The sequence below is a fragment of the Balaenoptera borealis genome (assembly GCF_965194805.1).
Source record: "Balaenoptera borealis genome assembly, chromosome: 3".
In the NCBI taxonomy this organism is placed as follows: Eukaryota; Metazoa; Chordata; class Mammalia; order Artiodactyla; family Balaenopteridae; genus Balaenoptera; species Balaenoptera borealis.
The window spans coordinates 160,590,020-160,612,996 of record NC_138866.1 but is presented as its reverse complement, the minus strand read 5'-3'; the positions used below and the strand labels follow the sequence as shown (position 1 = coordinate 160,612,996).

Below are 22,977 nucleotides of genomic sequence, written 5' to 3'. Positions count from 1 at the left end.
CAGCATTGCGGTCACTAAAGCTTTGGCCTCTGTTTGACTAGGCTGAGCAACAGGTGGAAGGCAAGGCTGTGGGCAAGAACGGTGACATTAATAAAGGAAAAGGGAAGTGGCAGGCTTAGGAAGGCAGTTTTCAAAGATGCCAGCCACAGGGAAGACCCGCTGAAAAATCAGGCAACAAGGATGGCAGAGCTGCAAAGGATGTGAAATGTGCAGAACTGACAGTTTTCCTCCTGCAGAGTCAGGACTCTGCTGCTGAAAGTGTGAACCTCTGAAACCTGGGGTGGGGTTACTGGGTACATGAGCCAAGAATCTTGAACCTCACGTTGCCCCAACCCCTCCTAGTTGGCAGAAGCAGGCCCCTGGCCTGAACACTGTAGAACAACATCACCTGAGGCAGGTGCTTTGCAAAATGACGTTATTCTAAGATGTGCCCCTACCCTTTTCCTGCCCACCATCGCTTCCACGGTTACCAGACGGGTCTCGGCACAGCCGGGCTGGGAATGACAAAGCCTGAGCACGGAAGGACAGCCCACTTCACCGAAGGAAAGGCAAGATGTGGCCGGTGCACCCTGGCAGAAGCTGAGGGACTCTAGTGGGGGTAGATGAGGGTGTTAGACCAAGCCGGACGGAATACTAGACTGGATCTGGGAACTTCAGGACGTGGGGTGTTTACCTGTGACTTGGGGGTTTAATATTCTTGTAAGGATGACTTGGAAGCCAGTTCCGTGATTCCCTGGAATGGTTTCCAGACGTTGGCCTCCAATAAACAAGGTGGAAACCAGAGCGTCCTGTTCATAGTACTGAGGAAGAAGTCAGAAGAAATATAGGAATATAATGGATATGCTATGTAAGTCAGGGCTGTGCTAAGGCTCATTCTTTTTTATAGTTTGCAGGGACTTGCACTTGCCCTCCTGGGAAAAAAAATGAGAGCATCTTGTCCTCAGCCTGTGAGAGCGGGGCATCACGGGACAGCGGGGTGCATCCGAGAGGCACAATGGATTGCCGGTGTTGGGTCAGTTCAGTTCCTCCACTGCTCTCAGGCTTGCAGCTCCTTGCTGGATAAACTCGGCCACTGCGGCTGTTACATCACCTCCCCGACGCCACCAGCTGCTGTGGCCACCCCCAGGGCGAGGGCTGTCACGGTGGCAGCCACAAGCCCTCTGGCACTCAGGGTCCATTGCTCCAGACCCATCAAAGCTTTCATTCCTCCCGTCATCCCTGGGCCCAGATGAAGCGCTGGGGCCTGGGCTGTGGCTGCTTCAGGGGACAGAACCTGGACGTGCTCGGGAGTTCGTGTCCCACAAGCAGATGTTGATTCATAAGAGACAGGATGTAGCCAGCAAGGAGATTCCTCTCCCATCCTCCCCCCAGATGGACTTCCCCACATCTGGTGGTCTGTACAGTCGGTCCAGAGACACCCCACGTGTCTGAACAAGTACCCCTGCTCTCTCATGAAACCGTGGCCAGCTCCATAATGCACTACTTTGCACTGACTTTCCTTCCTTCCACGCTTAACTTCCCACAGCCTGGGATTCTACCAATAAAGCCTCAGCTTGTAAGCTTATCTTCAGGATCTGTTTTCTAGGGAACAAGCCTGAAACAGGAGGCAGCTATGGTTACACTCACATAGGCAATATGAAAATAATAAGGACAAAATATGCTGGTGTAATCCAGCCTGGGAAACCTACCAGCCTTGTGTAATTGGGACTGCTTGTAACATGAATCCTTTTGGAATGACTTTACAACACGGGTTGAAAGTTTAAATTGAAAATGTTCTTTCTGGTTATTAAAGTAATATGTGTGCGTTAAAGAAAATTTGGAAAGTAAGGGACAGTTATTAAATTGCCCTGTTATCTCACTCTGTCCAATTACCACTTTATCGTATTTCCATGTGTATTTATAACACAATCTTGAATCCAGTTGTTTATACCATTTAAAAAACTCCCACTAGCAGTTATTTTATAATCATGTTCTCTGGGGTGGAGTTAAACATCTTTATCTAGCTAATAGTTTTAATGTTTTGATAAATGTTTAAATAATTCAACATAACGAATGTTTATGTACCATCCACCCAGCTTCTAGAAATAATAGCATTTTGCCATATTTGCTTGAGATTTATGTATTTTATAAAATCCTATAGGTGGAGTTGAAAACCCCTTTAACGCCTCGCTGATTCTATTTCCCTCCCTCACATCCCAGAGGTAACCACAATTCCAATTTTTCCATTCCTAGGCACAATTTTTATACTATTACTACGTTTTAATAGGACCATAGTAATGTACACCACTGTTGTGTGGGTTTTCAATACTTCAGTGAATGTTATCGTGCTTCTTGCATCATATTACAATTTAATATTTTTGCCCAATGTTATATGTATGAGCTTTATGTGTGTTAATATATCTAATTCATTCATTTCCACTGCGGCATGAATTCCATCAGCTATACCGTGATTGACTTATCCAGTCTCCTATTGGTGGACCTTCACATTCTTGGTTCTTCTGCTATTTCCAAGAATGCTGCCATGAAAGTTTCCACACGATTCTTCTTATACACACACGTCACAGTGTCTCTAAAGGACATTTCCCAAACCGGAATTGCTGTGCAGGGACTGTGCACGTTTTCGACTTTACTGGGCGCTGCAGTGGCGTCCCACGTGGTGGTAGTACCAGTTTGCACTCCTGCCAGGAGTGCATGAGCTTTCCCTGCTCCACATCCTTGTCTATACTTGGCAGAGTTTTTCATTCTTGCCCATCTGATGAGTGTGGAAATGGTAACTCAAGATAGTTTTGACTGGCACAGCTGTAATCCTGAGTGAAGTTTGTCATCCTTTCATATGCTTTTTGGCCCTTTACGCTTTTTCTTCTGTGAAGGTCTGCTCATCGCCTGTACCGATGGTTCTCACTCTCTCTCCCTCCTTCCCTCCTCTCTCCTTCTCTCCCTCTGATTTATAAGAGTTTTAAAAAGTAACTTCTTGCTATTAACCCCATATCAATCGTCTGTGCTGCAAACGTGTTCCTCCACTCCGTTTTTGTCCTTTACTTCATTTTGTCCCTTGTAATCCAGGAAGGTTTTAATCTGAATGTACTTCAATATGTCACGCCCTTCCTCTATGATTCTTACTTTTATTCTCTTGTTTAGGAAACCATTTCTACTCTGAAGATTTTAAGATGGTCCCTTTTATTTCCTTTTAAAAGTTAATAAGTTTTCCTTTTTCCAATCTCTCTAGAATATTTTTTGGGGGGCTGGTATTTCCTGCGTTATCCAAAGTGGTGGTACCAGTTTACACTCCTGCCCTACAAGGTGGTACCAGTTTACATGCCCTACTTCACTTCACATCCTCACCTCTACTTGGCCATGTTTTTAATTATTGCCAATCTGATGAGTGTGGAAACGGGGCGGTGATAGAAAGAGTAAGGCAGTTAAATTGCCCTAATTGCCCAGAAATTCACGCTTTTCGCAGTGACCTGCCACTCCACCTGTTTCAAGTTTACAGATATGTGTGGGTCTGTGTCTGACTCTATATCCTGTTTCGTTGGTCTGTTTGTCTATCCCTATGCCATTACCACACTAAGTATTATGGCTTCGTAATACCCTTGATGCTTAGAAAGGGCAATCTCCCCATTTTATTCTTCTTATTCTAAGTTGTCTTGACTATTTTTGACTTTCCATTCTTCATCATGAATTTTAGGCACAACTTGTTGAATTCTGTAGAAAACTCTGTTGGGATATTGATTGGAATTAAATTAAATTTGTGGGAAAATTTGGAAAGCATTGACTTCTTTTATCCTGTTGAATCTTTTGCACCAGAAGACGGTGTAATCCTTTATTTATCAAGATTTATGTCTTTTATAAGTCCTTCAACAAGGTTGTGATTTCTTTCTCCATAAAAGCCTTACACATATTTTGTTAAATACATTCCCTATATATATTTTATAATTTTTGGACTACCTTTTTTTCTATTAGGTTTTGCTAGCTATTACTGGGAACTCTATTGATTTTTATATGCTAGTATTCTATCTAGAAACTTCTGTGAACCCAACTGAAGGAAATTTCCATCCTGAATGTTTTGCCTTGCTTTTCTTAGGATTAGATGTTTTTTATGGTTTTGGAATTTTGATGTGCCAGATCACTTAGAGTGGAGGTTTTTGTTTTCTCTTTTCTTCTCCTGCTTATTGAATTAATGGTTTTGCACGTGCTTCCATCCATCCTGTAGACCAACAAAACAGAACCAGGTCTGATATTGTTGGGGAGGGCAGCATTCCTGGCCCATGGCGATTCTGCCATGCTATTGTGTATCCAGCCATTGAGCTAATCAATGGTCAACTTATTTCATTTTCCAGTGGTTAAGCTTTGTCCTCATCCTCCTGCTTTCCAAGCCCATTACACCAGGGCCAGCCTTTCCTTGCCGTTGGAGAAAATCCGCCTTAGCCTTGCTCCAAGCCCTGAGCCCAGCTCCCGCGCCATCCCTCATGGACCAGCTCTTGCCCCATCCCTCATGGACCACTTTCTCCACAAGGACAGAGCTTCCAGTTACACCTGTTTGGGCCCTGCTCCAGAGCCCAGCAAGCCTTTGCTGCAGCCCTACTTACCACTTTTTGTTTCTCTACCTTTCTGGTCAGTGGAGATCTTCACCTTATTTTTGAGTTCATCCACGATTTTCTAATTTATCTGTCCTTGTTCTGTGTTTCGAAGAGAGGATGTGTGTCTAAGTTTAAACTCACAGAGCTATCTTGACTAAAAGTCTCTCCAAAATTACCTTTCAAAAAAATTCTTCCAAGCAGCAGGTGGTATTAGAGCATGTTTGGAGACTGAAAATAATTTTTGCATTATTCAGACTATTTAGAAATGAGATCTTTAGCCCATATGAAAATTCATATTCACATGGGGTTCATTTAAGTTACAATTCCCAAAACGCTCAGCTAGTTGACATTTCTAAATGTCTCTTCTGCATAGTTTAACTCTTAGTAAAACCTCGTTTTTCTACAAATGGTTTGAAAAAACTGCTTTGCATTTTATCCCCTTGACTTTTTGTCATAAATTCCTGTAGCTGAGAGGTGTGAAGTTGGAGTGTTGTTACATGTGAGAGTGGTCTGTTCAGTTCTAGATCACACACTAATAATGCTTATGCCTGCCATAATTTGAGCAAAGTGATCCATTCTCTGCCCACTGTCGGCATGAGTGATTAAGTATGGACACTGTCTAAATACAGATGTTGGTGCTACATGCTACCTATCAACTGACCGACCTGAAACCGGGTATCCTTCATATATAAATGAGCTGATTCATGCTGTCCCAATAATTCATGTGAATGAACAGAAATGGAAACATTTTATGAGATGCTTAAGCATATATGAAGATAGTCATGAGAATTTTAAGAGAACATGAATTCATATAACAAAAATATTTCATACTTACTAAGTGGATATATTGTGCAAAGTCCATTAGGAAAAAGAACAGCCTTGTGTTTGCTGCTCTTAAGAGGGCAGAAGCCACCTAGAAGGGGGGTAGATCAAGCCTGGAAATCCCTGTCAAGGAAAACAGGAGCTGATGTGGGTACAATGGCGGGTCAGGCTGAAACTAAGGAGACAAGGGATGTTTATACTGCTTCCCAGATTCCCGTACAAGGTCCCAGCCTTTGTTACTGGCTGTAAAGTGGGATTGAAAACTCAAATGCCTGCAGGGGTCAGCAGGACACATAGATGAGTGCAGGGAGCTGGTGGGCACCTGGGAACCAGAGAGGACACACCTGCCCTCTTAGCCGCCGTCAGGAAGGCTCTGGACCAGTTGCTGCTTTATCTTCTCATTTTCCCAGGGGAACCAGAAATCTCAAATTGTTCAAGGCTGGAATGAAATTCAAACATTTTAAGGATGATGGTGCACCATAAATCCTAGCCTTCTAGGCCTTCTGAACTCTGACCTCTGTAATCTCGACACACTGAGGTCACTGAGTTTGAGTTCCTTCTTTGGGGGCAAGGAGGGGACCAACCTTTCCATTTTACCTGGGATGGAGGGATGTCTGGGGGGCACTTGCAAATGCTAAAACCAGGCCAGTCCTGGGTGAACTGGGACCACTGGTTCCTGGTAGTCAATCTGGACATGACTCCAAACAGGAAGTCCAGGTGACCACAGGGATCTCCTCTTTTGTTTCCTACTTCTGAAAATTATTGTTTCCTAGGTGTTATCCTCTAATTGCTTCCAGTGGGAGACTGAGTCTACTCCCCACTGACTGTAGGTAGAAGTTAATATTCTTTATCATTATGAGTCTAATTTTTTCTCCTACAAATAAGGATATGGAACTAAATCTCAAATTGATGTGAAGATTAAGAGCTTATATGTATAAATGTTTGAAAATAATAAAGTGTTATATAAATGTTTAAATTTTTATTTACCAAGATACTACATTCATTTTCGTACTTACAACAGCATTACTTATACATATATGTATAGATATTAAGCCTCAATAAATTCAAGAAGAATTAAAGATTGGAATGCTAAGGTAATGAATGTGCACCAAAATAGGGGAATATTTTCATGGAAGGTAGTCTTTATATAACACCAAAGGAGAAAAAAATAACAAGTGTGACTTTGAGAGACACAGTAAACAAAGTTTAGAAAATTGTTTGTACTTTTATGACAGAAGATCACTATTATTAGTAATCAAAGAGTTCTCAAAAAAATAAATGAAAAATATGGACTCCCAAGAGAAGAAAAATTACAGAACATTGTGGCCAAAATGGCTTGGAGAAAACTAACTTTATATGGTAGTTTGGAGCTGTCCCAACCTGCTCTTGTAACTAGATTTGTCATTCACACTAATTAATGAATGTGTTACTGGCTATTGCTGGGTTTCCCCCCCCTATTTCCTTATGCAGATCTGATCATCACATCCCAAGGGTCTTTTCTCAAAACGAACAAATAATCATCCCCTCTGGGGCGATCTTGCCACCAGAGAACCACCGACCGACTAAAGCATGTGCTTTTGCATCTCTCACAAGGACCTGTCCCATGAAAGGACCACTTGCTTTTCCACAGTTGTTTCTCATCAGATGCTAAATGGCATACAACGTGGAACACGTTTAGATGACATTCTAAATGAGAGCAATATTACAAATAGAAATACCCAGGGCCAGCACGTTTGGTTACTGAGTTAACACTACACCACAATCCGGGGGACTGGGGGCAAACTTGAGACCGTTGTCTCTGGTGGCTGAGGAGAAGAGAGGAAAGATTCTCTCCCATCTCTTCTGGCCAAAAAACTCCTGGAATTCCTAAAGCAAGAAATAATTTGATCTGATCTTTCCTTTTGCATCCTTCCACCCTCTCTTTTTTAATGCTAACCAAGCTTTTGAGCATGTCCTTCCCAGCTTTAGTCAATAACTGCTCAGTGTCTACAATGTGGTCCCTCCATGCTGGCTGCTGAGGGTGGGACCCAGCTGTGTGATCCTGGGCTACTCATTCAACTTAGGCCTCGGTTGTTCCTTCCGTGAAATGGGAATGAGGACTAACCTGGTGGAATTGGGACCCTGTGATGGAGGATTTTGTGAGCTATGGAAAGAGTCAGCGACACCAAGAACCAGTTCTCAAAGGGCTTCTTGTGTGATTGGAGAGACGATCCCAACAGGTGGATGAAACGATGCTGACCGGTGGATAAAGGGAAAACAGGATGTGGCCAGTTGACAAGGAATAATGGTACCAATGACTCCAAAATGAATGACTCACTCAGAATGGCTTAGCTGTCTCTTCGGACCTAGCAAAGTACTTGTGTATGAAATTAAGATCTTTAGAGTGTGTGTATTAGTGTGTGTTAAGGATTAACAAGCTCCCTGTATATCTTTTAAAAATAGAAATACAATTGTCATCTTTTCAGACAACAAATAATTGTCATAATTTTGTAATCCCAAGAGTAAATCACACTGTGGCAATTTGTTTCATGTTTTTTCAGATTTTTAAAATGCAAACATCAATATAAATTACATATGTGCATATATATTTCTTACATATCATCTGACAACCTTTTTATACATAATAATATCTCAATAAAGTAAAAATCTACCTTTTCCTTTTTAACAGTTGCACAGTGTTTTCCTACAGAGCTATACTGCCATTTATTTAAGCAATCCTCCAAGAGAGATACTAGGTTGTTTCTAATTCTCTGGATTGTAAACAATGATTCAGTGAACATCTTTACACATACTTTCTACACATACACATTTATTATTTTAACATTCCAGTTTTTAATTCTTCTCGAATTTATTTTGGCTTAAAGTCTATAGGTATAATAAAACCATGATGTATAAGTATGAAAATATATGTAATATTTTGTCCTTTATGTTCTTTTATTTTTCTATTTCCTTAGGACAAACTTCTAGGTAAAATCATTAAATCCAAAGATTTGCATATTCACAGTCTTAATGCCTTCCTAGGGTTGTCCCAACTGATATTCTGATCAAACTGTACAAAAGTATCATTCTTTTCATATATTCTCATTGGCAATGGTTAGAGTCTCCCTTTAATTTTTGTCAATTGGTAGGAGAAAAGAAATCGTGACTCCTAGTTCTCTATTTGCATTCTTTGAATAGTAAAAATATTTTAGTTTTTCATACATTTATTGGCTATTTTTGTTTCTTCTTTTTGGAATCTCCTGGATTCCATTTCCAGAGACGTGGAACAAAGGTGTGTACTGATAAAATACCTAAACTTGACCGCGTATTTACCTGTACCAGGTGGTACCCCCTTGGGTCTTTGATCGTTTCCTCCCTTTCGGAATTTGAATAGGTGCTCAATTAATATTTATTGAATAAATAAATGAGCCAAGATCTTTACATGAATCATCTTCCTGAATCATCACAATGATTGCCTGAGGTGGGTACCGTTTTCCCCCATTTACAGCCGAAGAAAATGAGGTTTAGGAGATGAACTTGACCATGATCAGAAAGATTGTGTCAGGATATAGAACTCGAGTCTCTCCAAGTCCAGAATGCTGTTACTCCTCCAAGAGTCACAAGCCAGAGGAACAGGAGCTCATGTTAGAATCAGTAAACAGACCCTTTTGTAGAGAGATGTTTTCACCCCGTTTTCAGGGTGATCAAACTGTGTTGTGAGGCATATAGTGAATTTAATACAACCTGGCCTATTTCTAGCCTAAAATATCAGCCACATCCACCAGTGCTCTTAAGATCAGCATAAAAAGCAGCTTAATTTATTCTAGCAATAGAGTCCTTTGCAGCAAGGATAGGTGAGAAGGAAGAAGGTTCTGTGAATGAACATTTGTGGAGCAGACACCTGTGCTAGGTGCCCGGTATTTATTACGTCATCCAGTCCTGACAACAACTATATGAAACGTGCCACCTGGGCTACACTTCCCTCCCCCGTGTTCACCGAGAGCCCTGGGCTTAGCTTTATCCACAGTATATCAAATTCTGGCTCCCGATCCGTCTTCCTCACCACACTGGGAATTTCTTGAAGGTGGGCACTGTGTCTTGTTCCTTGTCTAAGGAATCTCCACATTCTAGCATGTTGCGTGGCCCCTCTAAGGCTTTAAAAATGTAAATTAATCACTTGTTGTGTATTGTCCAATTTGGAAAAAGGACTTCAGCTCACCTTGAGGGCTTTAAAGTTTAGAGAAATTAGATAATCATGTATATGAAAGAGTTGGAAAATAACCCAAGATATTTTGTTCTGCAACGCTTGATTTTGTGGTATACAAGCTTTAAGAAGCAAAGACTTAAAAGGATGGAAGGATCGTCGTGGGTGGAGATTAATCCTGGAAAGATTTATCTCTTTATTCATTTATTCAGTATATTACAAAGGCTTGTACTATATCGTGAACTCTTTTGCGTCTAAACATTAACATAATCCTCAACCTCAAGGCACATACATTTTAATGGAAAAATCAGATATAAGACGATCTGAGGCTAAAACATAGTCTTCTAATAGTCTGGTATAATTTTAATAAAAACATAGGGTGCCATTTTCACTTTACAAAGGCCAATTCTGATCATTTGTTTTTTAAAAAATAATTTTTAATACCACTTGCATCAACCTTCGGCATAATTGAACATGCTTAAGTTTTCCAAGTCTGTTTGAATTCACACATCTTACAGATGGCAACTCAATCCTCTGGCTCACGCTAAGATATTAGGACCCAGGGTTCAAACAAGTACAATGACATCATCATCATCAATGACATCATTATTATTATCATCGTCATCATCAACATCATCAGTGACATCATGGGAACATCTATCGAGCACTTACTGTGTGCCAGGCTCTGTGCTGATTTCTTGTTGGCTGAAGGATGACAGATGCTCAGCACCAGCACACTGAGATACAAATATAAATAGTTTATGGGGCAGGGGTGACTTGCAAGCAAAGAGGAATTAGAGCTCACACCACCTCCTGATGTCTTAACCTATGTTTCAGAGCAGGCATAAATGGGCTGCGTACTCTGGTCACTATTTAAGGAGGGAAGGACGTCCTGCCCTGAACACGGTCCACATACTTATAGTTCTGGGCCCACAGAGCTATGTGACGACTATGTGACTGTGTGACTGTGGAAGCCTCCCGGGTTGGCGGGACCCTCTGGAGATGAACAGTTGAACTTTGCTAACTCAGCCCCCTAGAGCCAACTCTCTGCGTAATGACCCAAGTAAGCCTCCGGGCCATCCAGATTCGCTGTCTCACCCCAGTGGATTGTAGGGATTATCTCATCTCATCCCCCAACAGCCTTATGAGGCATTCTCTATTATTATTTCCATTTTACAGATGAGAAAACTGAGACTTAGAGAAATTAAGCTAGTTTACGGTCATCAACCAGTAACGGACAGGTCAGGGACTCGAGTCCAGCTGTCCATGATACATTGGCATATAGATTCAATCTAATTGATGGCTTCTACATTTGTATATATTTGTAATTTTTATTATATCCTACATATTGTACAGCGCCTAGTTGAACTCAGGAAAGTTACTCCATAACAACACTAACGGGCATGAAAAATAAAGTTAACTAAAGCTTATTGTTAAACAAAAAAAAAATCTGTGTTCTCTGGTTTGAAGAATTGAGAGCTTAAACAAGCCTGAAAAAATCCTTAAAGGATCCAACCAGCCAGCAGCTCACAATATCGCAGAAAAGAGTATTTTCAGCATCCAACTTCGAGTAGACATTCAATACACATTTGCTGACTGGATGGAATCAAACAAACAGACTTTCATGATTGATACAACATGGGAACTAATTGCAAAACCTATTTGGGGAACAACTTGATGAAAGAAAGCAAAACTAAATGGGCCAATGTGAAGGCCGTGTGATGGTATTTGAGCATCTTGGTTTCTGGGCTGAAAGGCAGTTGAAGAGAATGTTGTTAAGTGTGGACAACGTTCGAGCAAGGACCAAATAGAATTTCTTTAACAATCATTTTGGAAGCTGTTTATACAGTCGGCATATGAAATACTGTGGAAATTGTTTTTGCGTCTTTGCAAGAGAGTGACTGCATTCAATCACCCCAGCAATCTCTGTGCATTTGTAAGGTAGTTGCTACAGAGAGCAAACTTGTAATAACTGCATCGCCTGCATCTCTTACTTCAGCATTAAAATAATATATTTAAGATGATATTCATGGAAATGGTATCATTGCAAGATGAAATCGAATAGTTAAGCTTCACGGGAGCGGGGAGGAGTGGTGTCAAATGGTAATGCTGAGCTTGGGTTCCTGAGAAAGGAATTTTCCATGGAAATGCAGCCCTCCGAGATTCTTCTGGTGTTTGGGAAGTCAAATTGTCATATTAAATGGTGCAGAAATGGACAGATTCCAAACAAATAGAGAGAGTAACCATTGGAGGGTGCACAATAATCTGACAATATGGAAATTACAAATTATAATATTTTCCCCTTGAGTAAATGAAATATGCAAAAGAACAACTACATAATACAATAGAGTTTGTGTAATCCCTCGGTAGCTACGGTTAGCAAGCTACTTTATCACAGTTGCATACTTCTCAGTTAATAATGCACAAAATTAAGTTTAAAATAAACTGTAAAACTTTTTTAAAGTTCAGCTTTTACATAAAGTGCCATCAGGAAACATCAGAAGGCTCTGGCAACCCATGGCATAAATCTTTTAAAATATCTGCATTTTTTTCTGAACACTCTGCTTTTTTATGGTAATGCTAACTCTTCTTTATATCAGGGAATTTTTCTAATCTGTTTTCAGCCTATTTTTTTTTCTTTTCTCTTTTTTTTTAGTTTTTATTTTATATTGGATTATAGTTGATTTACAATATTCTGTTAGCTTCAGGTGTACAGCAAAAAGATTCAGTTTACATATACATATATCTATTCTTTTTCATTTTCTTTTCCCATATAGGTTGTTACAGAATACTGAGTAGAGTTCCTTGTGCTACACAGTAGGTCTTTGTTGATTAGCTATTTTCTATGGAGTAGTAAGTATATGCTAATTCCAAACTACTAACTTATCCCTCCCCCCAGCCTTTCCCCTTTGGTAGCCATAAGTTTGTTTTCTATGTCTGTGAGTCTGTTTCTGTTTTGTAAATAAGTTCATTTGTATGTATTTTTTAGATTCCACATGTACGTGATATCATATGGTATTTGTCTTTCTCTGTCTGACTCACTTAGTATGATAATCTCTAGGTCCATCCATGTTGCTGTAAATGGCATTGTTTCATTCTTTTTTTATGGCTGAGTAATATTCCATTGTATATATATGTACCACATCTTTACCCATTCATCTGTCAATGGACATTTAGGTTGCTTCCATGTCTTGTCAACCTATTATTATACATAGTAATCTTGGTCCTAAAGAAATAGAAAATTTTAATTCTGCCAGGAATATTTTTACAATCTTGATAGGATCTTAATTAATAAGATTGTGTCTCATCGTGCTTTTCTGTGGAATATGATATGGAAATCTGATACTGGTGGGGACGATAATTCATTTTAGTCGACAAAACTTTGGGGCGTGTTCTCTAGTTTAAGACCTCAGAGCTCAGTATTATGAAGGATGCAGTAAGCACAGCACACAGATTTGCCTTTTAGGAATTTACAGCTCTTTAAAGAATTGTTGGAATCAGAGTTTTTAACATTGGTCTGGTTCTCACTCTCAAAGCAGCATTCACTGCAAGATCCATGTCTTTTTTTAGAGATATATAGGATGCTTATTGTAGTGTTATACATAATAGCAAAGATTAACAACAAAATATCCAACAGTGGAGTCCTGGTCAAATACAGTAATATATCGGATAATGAAACCTTTTGATAGATAAGCTGTTAAAAAAACATGTTTACAAAGAACATTTAATTGTAAGGGAAAATAAAATGTATTGTGTGGGAGAAAAAGCAGTTCAAAGAATAGCAGGTACAATTTTTTAAAATGCATAGTTAATATGTATGCATATATACATGCATACATATCTAAATGAGAGAGAAAAAATGATGTGTTATAATGGAAAAAACCAACAAATGCATGTTGCAAGATCCATGTCTTTAGTCAACTCCTGATTATTTAAAAAGCTTGCTTATCTCATCTTCTAAGGCCTTGCCTTATCAATTTCACTGCTTATAGTGAAAGGACACAAAGAAGGCAAAACTCACATCAATATGGATGTGAGAAATCTGACCAAAGACGGATAGGGAAATGTCTGACTCCTGTGGGGGTTGATCATTTCTTTCTTTCATTCACATGAGTCACCTGGAATTGCCATATTCAATGCAAGGGTGCATGTCCTAGATTTATACCAGGTCTTTGAAGTGGGCAATCTTTATTTCTGTCTTGCCACTGCCAATTCCACCTTCACTATAACTGTTTCCTTGAAAGTTTGGGTGAGTCTTAACTTCCCCCTACACAGAGTTGGAAGACTTTGCTTTTCACCTGCTCATTTTCTAACAAAAGTGAGTTGCCTCATATTTACAGAGACAACAGGTCAGCCCAGGGGAAGTTTCTGAAGTGTGTAGACAGGCATGATGCTGAGATGGAAATACTGTACCAGAGGCAACACTTAAAGGACCAGGGCAAGCCAAGTGGCCCTGTCCTCGTGGTCAAGCCAGTCTTGAATGCCAGGAGACGATAAATGTGCTTAGGATAGCAATGATTCTCAAACATTTCCTCTGAAAGTGGTTCTAAGGAACTGTTACAAAGGTACAGAATCAGCGAGACCCAGATATTATATCAATACTTGGACTTAACCAAGGAGACTTTATGTGCCTTCTGACTGACGCTGAGATGGTTACCAAGCAAAGAGTAATTGAGAGCAGAATAGTGGAGTTTTATAGGAACTGGGCAAAACTAGAGCAGATTCTGTTGGGATGTCCCATAGATGTCTACTCTCTACTCAATCTTTGTTACGCTTAAAATGCATGAAAACAGGAAACTGCCTTTAAATGGATGCAAGGTATTAGGAAAATGAATGCCCAATTACTAGGAAGGGAAGTCTTTGGTAAAATGTTGATGGATTGTTCAGAATTAAACTTATGCAAACGGATAAGAGTAAATCAAAATACAGTAAAGCATGCACTTCTAAATGTGCTAAAGAGTGTCATTCAGAAATCATTTATCAGGGACTCATTCTTGAAGTTGAACTCGGTAAACATCCATTACATGATGCTCTCACATTGGACAGTGGGTGAAAAATGAAAGATACTGATTCTCAAAGACTAACATGGTATAATGACAAAGTCAATGAATAAAGCAGAACAATTGATCCAGGTTAGGAGAGCTGAATACGGCTCACTTCGGGGTGTTTGGGAGGCTGCTGGTCAAGGAAGGGGGTTTGGAGTCTTCTGGAGAAGACTCCAGATGGAAGGGCTGGGCTGCTTGGCGCTGACCACGGAGGAAGCGTGAGTACAGGTGGGAGGGGCAAGGAGGCTGGCTCACCTGCGGAGCATCAGCAGGAATATCGACGGAGGGTGATGTATACACTCTCGGAGTAGTTCATACACTGGGTAAGTGCATCGAGGAAGGCCTCACGTGGGTGTATGTAGAGACGCATGTGGATGGAATTGTGGCTGGTGATGGGGACTGATGGATTACAAAAACGTATTCAGTGTGACATGAGGACAATTTGCTACTGCCACCTGGGGTAACCTCTCCTGGCAACCTTGCAGAGAGGACATGATGGGAAGCTTTTAGCAGAATCTCTAAGACAAGGCTTGGACCTATAGATGAGACAGTTTCTATGGTCTCTCTTGGCTCTCAAAATTTCACAGTTTCAAATTTTCTCTAATTAATACCACTTATAGCCAAACATCCAGGATCATTCCTATTGCATCTCTTTCATTCGTTGTACCCTTGTTCTTTGAATTGTTTTCCCCACTAATATGTAAACTCCCAGAGGCCACAAACCATATGTGCTCTTTCTTCTCTGCATCTCCAACGAGGTATGAGAGTTGCATATTATCCCATTGGTGCTTCACCAGCTCTTGTCCCGTTTGGGGGTTGGTATCAGAGCCCCTAAACGCCTGTGTTATTTTTTTTGAGCATCCACAGAAGAGATGGTACGTCTCCAGTCTTCCACGACCTAATGAGCAAACTTGTACCTGCTGTAGCCCAGAATTACTCAGCCAGAACACGGCTCCAGCATCTTTATTCCCTCAGTTCGAAGTCTTTGATGCAAATTAAATGGAGGGACCCGGTACAGCTCATTTACTTACCCTGCCATTTTAACTGAATGCTCCTTGACTTAATTTTATCCCAATGAGTATAAAGTATCGAGAGACTCTCCCATAAACATGGAGTTGCCTCTGACAGCTTCTGGGAAGGAGCCCCAAGGGGGCAGCTTGGTGATTTACTGTACTAACAGCACCGCAGAACAGCTTTGGCACCAGAAGTTTCTAGGGCTTAATTACTGCCTTTAAAATTTAAGCCAGAGTTAGGCACTGAGCAGTACCCAGCAGAGGAGGAAAAAAAAGGCTTAATTACATAGCAAAAAAAAAGACTTGTAAGATGAAGTTGGTGTTATTCTTTGTCGTAGGTCCTGTGGAGACACCAACCTAAATATTTCATCTTTCTTGCTATGGTTAATATTATCCATTCTTTGTATGGCCTCTATTATCTATACAAAGAGACCTGACCCCTTTGAATCCAACTGAAGTATTCTCTCCAGAGGTATTACAGGACTTTTACCTACTCCTTAAAAAAAATCAGTATTTTTCTACTCCTTTCAGACAATCTCTGGCCAAGGACACAAAAATTCCAGTAGTCTCCGAAAAATGCTCATATACTTTTAATTCTCTGAACCACCCATACCCCCTTCTCTCCCATTTAACTGTTGAAAATATACTATATTTTAAGTACAGTTCAGAGTTCCAAAGACAAAACACAGAAAAACCCCCACAAATAATGCTGGCCTGCTAGCTATTTTAAGAAATAACCATTTGAGAAATACAGATTTTTCTCTAAGGGGAAAGCCTTTCTTCAAAGTGGGAAATCACTTTTCATTAAGAAGGAGTTGGTTAATACCCCCCAAAGTTCTTCATTTAATGGGGAAATGTTTGCTCCTGTGCTCTGTTGATTGTGCTTTAAGAATTCAGCAGCTGTGAACCTGAGGGCAGTATTCCAAAAACCAGGCACTGATTGCCTGTGTCCTTGGGAGAGGTGGAAAACCTAAGTGAATGGGAGCTGAATTTTAAAGATGTCTAGGAATTCTGAAATGTATTTTGGGCAACCAGACTAAACAGATCAGGTCATCTTTGGCATTTGGGAGCTAAGAGCTCTGTGGAGAGAGAAGCTACAGAAGAGGAAGGGGTGCTTCAACCCCTTTTACCTGCTGCAACCCATCTGCTGGGACTCCTAGCTCCTGAGCCATCCTTTGGCACTACTGGAGCTACTTATAATTCCCCAGTTTGATGTTGTTGCCACTGTCTTCTCTCTGCCTGGCTATCGGATAAGAGCTCAAACATCACCTCCCCCAGGTAAGATTTCACTGACTCGCCCAGCTGGCCCCGCACACCCCTCCTCTCTGTTTCTTTGGTTCCTCATTTATCTCCCTTGTCACACTGAAATCTCCATTCAGCTTCCTTCCCAAGGAGACTGAATTCTAGAGATCTTGAAAGATGTCTTGATTTCTGTAGCCACACAGCTTAGCACACACAGCAGGTGCTCAGCAAATATTTACTGACAAACAAAACTGCTAGTCACAGGAGCTCTTTTACTATTGACCTAATTTCAAAGGCCACCATTCTGCAAGTGTAATATCAATTTTCCAGTGTTCCAGAGATATGCCTGTCGGAAAACAGCAAGTCATTTAAAAGTCTGTGTCTAGTGCGTGGATGGATGGTGACCTGAAATAGTCTCTCTTCCCAGAAGATAAAATAAAGAGAAATTGGGTGTGATTAGGAAAGATGCATCCTCACCCCTAATTACGTTAGTATGACATGAAACGGATAATAGGGAAGTAATAATGTGGTTGGAAAAGTCTTGGCTAAGGAAGGACCAGCAGTGAGCGGGGCTTTGAAAGAGGAGGAGAAATGCATTTAACCGAACTGATGGGGCTATGTCACCAGCCTCTTCATCGGATTGAATTGTGTGAGTCATGTGGCCCTTGGTGGGCTGGGGTCCTTTATCCCACCAAGTTCTCTGATCCCTCTAGCACACAGTGTCAGTTACATGCTCCAGGATTTACATCAGACTTGCCAGGAGCCACAAGTTGTTCTGTGAGATTGTGAAATAGAAAATTGAATTCCTGAGTATAAATAACAGCGGATGATATTTGCTTTCTATTGTGTGTGGCTGGGAGGGCTCGAAAAAATTGTTTTTCTAAAGCCTTGGTATCATTTTCGTTGTTAATTCACTTGTGATAGAAAGACTCGGGGAAATAATTAAGATCACTTACGTATATGTTTCTAGCCAATCAGAAAGCACTGCAGTGAGGGACTAGGACACAGGCGCAGCCCAGTTGGGACCCTGTCTTGGTACCATCACTACTGGTTGACCTTGGGAATGACATGTCACCTCTCTGGACTTTAGTTCTGTCACCTGTAGAGTGAAGAGTTTAATCTAGATGATCTCTTCCTAGCTCTAAAATCCTGCAAGACGAAGTCTCTTCTTTTTTATTTTTTTGAGTACCACACTGGAGTTTAATTGTATAAGTTTCATACACCATATAGCAACATCCGTAAGTGAAAGTCTTTTCATAGAATTACAGCAAATATCTTCATAAGGGCCATACATATAATACATTTAAAGTATTAAAAGGTGCAGTTGAACTCAACAGCAAAATGTAAAAGCTATATCCTGTTAACACGCTTAATCTGAATTAACTTGAATCTTTCTATGATTTACCATTCAAGAAATTAGGATGGAATAAATTCCTTGTCCAAAGCAGTTTATTCATTTATAAAACTATAAGTTAATTAGGATCACTACTTGCTCAATCAGATAGCAGAGGGCCCTTCTTCATAATGTTTATGCTGCCCCAGATATTTATAACGTCGCCTTAAAAAAAAAAAACACTTTGTAAGGGCAAAGATGAAAATTACCAGTTTCTCTACTAAATAAATGCAATGTATGCAGAGCTTCTGGAAATAATTCAAAGGTTCAAATTCCTAATGTGAAACCAAATAGAGAAAGATTCAGAAGCAGTAAATTTTTTCCACTTTAAGAAAATGATACCTAGGTATGACAGGGGATAATTCAAGTTCATAATCAATAAGTCACTGAAAAGACATTGCATTCATTCATGTATCATTAGGTTAGAAAAGATAAGAGGACATGCTCAAGTCACTGAACTAGCCAAGAATCAACATTTTACTGGTTTATTGTGTCCCAGACTATTACCATTTGAGTTGATACATTAACAAACAATTTAAGTGTTCAATTGTGCTAAACATAAAGCACCTGTGAGCAGTGGAAACCAAAACATTTTAAAGCTAAAAATAAACACGTTTAGACACTACTTCATTTGTTGTCAAAAACAGTGACTACTAATGGCAAATGATTAACTTTAAAATATAGTGCCAGATCCTCTCAAGGAAATGTGAAAATACTACTATCATTGTTATTTTTCAATTTTATAGGAATTATACAGAAGTTAGACATTTATGACTGTCAGTACTATCTTTGGATAGTTATCGTATAGTATATATAGTTACAGATGGCTTTGTCTAGAAGACTGGAAAAGTGCTCATGGAATAAACACTATACTCTGATTGCCATAAATCAACAAAATGCCAACTGTGTCCTGTGGACATGGTAGAGAAAATGGCAATTTTGAAGAAGGAGCGCTTCTAAAGGCTTTTTCGTGGAGGCAGCCAAGGGTTTTTCTCACATTACTAAAAGACTAAGTAATGGGGTTATGATTACTTTAATTCCTACAACCAAACTTCCACTTAGGTATAGTTCCATGTTCCCACACTATTATCCTTCTGTCCACCAAGCTGGCTTCGGTACTCCACGGTCCACTGTATCTTTTGGTCTTCCCTCTTTATAGTACAGCAGCCTGGTGGTGATATCCGTTGAGCAGGTAGACCACTAATTCATAGGTGGCCATCATAATGGCTGTGTTTGGAATCTGTCTCACCAGATGAGTTGTCAGACTACAGTAAAGAGACCCATAGCCTTCTTCTTGAACAAGCAAAGACAGTGTCTGAAAAAAGGATCTAATTTTGTTCCCTCTTCACGCAGTCTTGTTCTTACAACTTCATGTGGATGTGCTGTAGTTATGGCACACATTTTTGAGGTGGCAGCAGCTAGCATCATTCCCACAAAATCTGATGCTTCTTTTACAGACTCTTCTTCATTTTCCATCATAGAAGCAATCTTATATTCCAGGAGTTTTTACTTCATACTTTCATAAATAACAAAATGGATAACAGTCTCTGATATGCCAGCATGTGAAGCAGACACGCCCCTATAAAATCCTCTAAGTCCATCTGTCTGATACACTTCACGGACACACTCAAAAGCGCCCATTCGCTTTTCCCCACGGCTCCTTGCATCAAGCTGTCACCGAGTCTTTATCAGCCAGATGGGGTTGGTCGCTGTGATTGCGGTACAACGAGGTTTAAGTTAGTCCATATTTCTACAGGAAGTGACCTGCGGGTGGGGAGCATGAGATGACACGATCTCACTCTTTTCTCGGGAGAAATGTACAGTAAATGCCTGCCATGGCAGCTGAAATCGTGTACCTGGGCAGAATCAGGATCAAATAAACCATTCAACTTTTCCGTGCAGTTGGAATAAGCAGCACAGTATATTGCTCTGGAAGGGGCCACCCCCAGTAAATTGCGGCCTAATCCTCTAAACAGAGAACGAGGCCCTTTTTTTTCCAAGATCACCTTTAGACAATGGAGAGGTCCGGGAGACACTAGTCGATCGACACTGGCTCTAGCCATGGTGTTCAGCTGAACTTCAGGGATGTAAAGTGACACAGAAGATGACTGCAGCCGTGTTTTCACAGCTTCCAGTGGACACGTCAGAAGAGCTCCCACCGTTCCACCACATCCTCCGGCGGCAAACAGACGCAGCCGCGTGTCCCTCTGGCTCACTCTCCCTCCCGCGTGTCCTCCGGGCGCTCAGGCGGGACGCGCATCCGGCCGCCGCGACGGCCGCAGCTTCCGCCCCGGCGCAGGGCTGGAGCCGCTCGGCGCCCCCGTGCCGGCGACGGGAACGGACGGCGACGCGGCTGCAGAAGGCGACCCGAGCCGCCCTCCCCGCGGCGCTGCAGCCGCGCCGCCTCCCAGTCTGGCTCGCTTTTCATCACCCGCGCTGGAGGGCAGCGCCGAAGTCTCTTCTTAATAGTGTTTTCGGCACTTTTATAGAGCGTTTGTGTTTTACCCTCTAAGAATCATCTATTATGTATTGCAAACGTGTAGGTGGTTAATAAATAGTAAGTTACCGACTTTTAGCTCTAAGTTTTAGGAAGTGAGGTTTCTGCCCTAGATATACTTGCATGCAATCTGTTTGCTAATGAAATAAAGGAAGGAGGTGGGCATTGAATGAAATATACCACATGTTCATTCTTTGTTCCTTTAAGACGAATTGGGAGATTGGGATTGACATAGATACACTACTGATACTATGTATAAATTTGATAACTACCGTATAGCACAGAGAACTCTACTCAGTGCTCTGTGGTGACCTAAATGGGAAGGAAATCCAAAAAAGAGGGGATATATGTCTACGTATAGCTGATTTCACTTTGCTGTACAGTAGAAACTAACACAACATTGTAAAGCAACTATACTCCAATAAAAATGAAAAAATAAAAAATAAAGACATGAATAGTTCAGCTCACCAAATAAATCTTTACCCTGAGAAAAATCTTTAGTAGGGAATTTTCAGAAAGTGCAGACTCTAGGGCACTGGAACCACTCCCTCTAATTATTTTCAAAACCACTGTAAACAAAATACTCTTGATTTGGAAATGATTCCCATTTCCTGGGGCTTTGTGTTCATGGCAATCAGTTAAAAAGTGAACTATGTAAAGAACACTGCGTTTTTGCTCCATCGTTTATGCATTTGAACATATATGTGACCACAGATTGGAAATCATTGAATGAGTGGGTGCCATCAGTAAAAAGCATAGATTATTTGTCAATATCGAAACGAATGAGCAATGATGAGCAGGGGCTTTTATAGGTGAGCAAATGGATTAAAAAAAAAAAAAAAGCTTGTATTTTATTATAAAGTGAATGGATGGGGTGGGGGGAGGGTTAGGATTTCTGACCATCTAATCAGATCTTCAGCCCTAAAACATGAACCCCCGGTCAGACATTAGCTGGTGTCTCTGAGTCCATGTGCAGAACTGAAAAGCTCTCTGCCCCACATCCTGGGCTGCACTGGAGGAATTTTAGTTTAGTGGAAAAAGAGAATGATTGGAAATAGGCTTCTACAAACTTTTATTGTTCTGTAGGTAAACAGAGATAATCGGTCTTCAAAGGTCTTTTTGCCAGCCGGGAACTCAATTATAGTGTAGCTATAATTCCAGAAGTCTCTGCCCTGCACCTACATATTATTCTCTGCACAGATCTTTAACTTTAACAGCTATTCATTAGTTCAAGAGACCTTTGCTGTTATATGAATCACCTTTTGGTGGGTACCGAGAAAGGTATTCATTCTACACAGCTGCTACTTTGTTGCAACCCTTCCATGCTTCATTTAAATTACACTCTGACCTTTTGAAAATGGGACAGAGATTTCAAAAGTTTATTGGATATTCTCTGAAAAGCTGTTACCCTGTTTTTGCTTCTTGATTTATAAGGTGTTCTTATTCTAAAATGCAGAAACTCACACTTTAAATGTAGATACTCACGGCTTAAAAAGGAGATTAGCTATAAATAAACACCACGCACATAATACCTTCAAGGGAAAGGACTATAAAACCATCTGTGATGGCTTCGTGTGGGCAAGAAAAGCCGACAGAAGGGACCTGGGGTGGAGGGTTTATTCCATAGGAGGTAGAAGACGGGGCACCAAGTCAGAGTGAGACCCCTTCTACACAGACTGTTCTTGGCTATCATTTTAAACAGAGGAGTAATGATCCTTGGATTCTAGAGAGGTCTCGGGGTGTAACGGAAAGAATATTATCATCAAACGACAATGTCTAGAGTACAGATGTGATGCCCAGAGAAAGGGTGAGATCAGTGTTGACTGGAGTTCTGGGGGGCGTGGGGGGAGCCTTTCAATGGGCAGTGGGCAAATATGGAGGGAGGGCATAAGCAAGTCATTAGCATATGGGAAGAGATATTGTAATGCTATTTATACCAAAAAAATATAAAAGAAATTAATCTTTGGAGAATGTTTAATGTACACATTTACATTTGATCTGCAAGTCAGATGGTCACGTGGTTGATGGTTTCTGAGCTAAGACCAGGCATTCTGCTGGGTCTTATTCTTCCTTTTGCTTCCTTTCTGCATGTTGATGAGTAATCAGCTAATTCATGCCTGGGAAAGTGGTTTTATGCATTTACACATTTTAAATATGTACACACTGTTATTTTTAAGATGGATAACCAACAAGGACCTACTG

General features: G+C 40.7%; 1 pseudogene across 1 annotated transcript in view; it reads right to left on the bottom strand.

Moving 5' to 3' along the window:
- Window positions 1-8,051: 8,051 nt before the first annotated feature.
- Window positions 8,052-22,977, bottom strand: part of LOC309625880 (solute carrier family 25 member 36 pseudogene) — a 53,518-nt pseudogene continuing 38,592 nt past the window's right edge. The window contains exons 2-3 of the transcript in view: window positions 20,100-20,520; window positions 8,052-19,987 (exon numbers count right to left, since the gene is read on the bottom strand). The product of the transcript in view is annotated as a solute carrier family 25 member 36 pseudogene (transcript). The remainder of the gene's footprint in view (window positions 19,988-20,099; window positions 20,521-22,977) is intronic.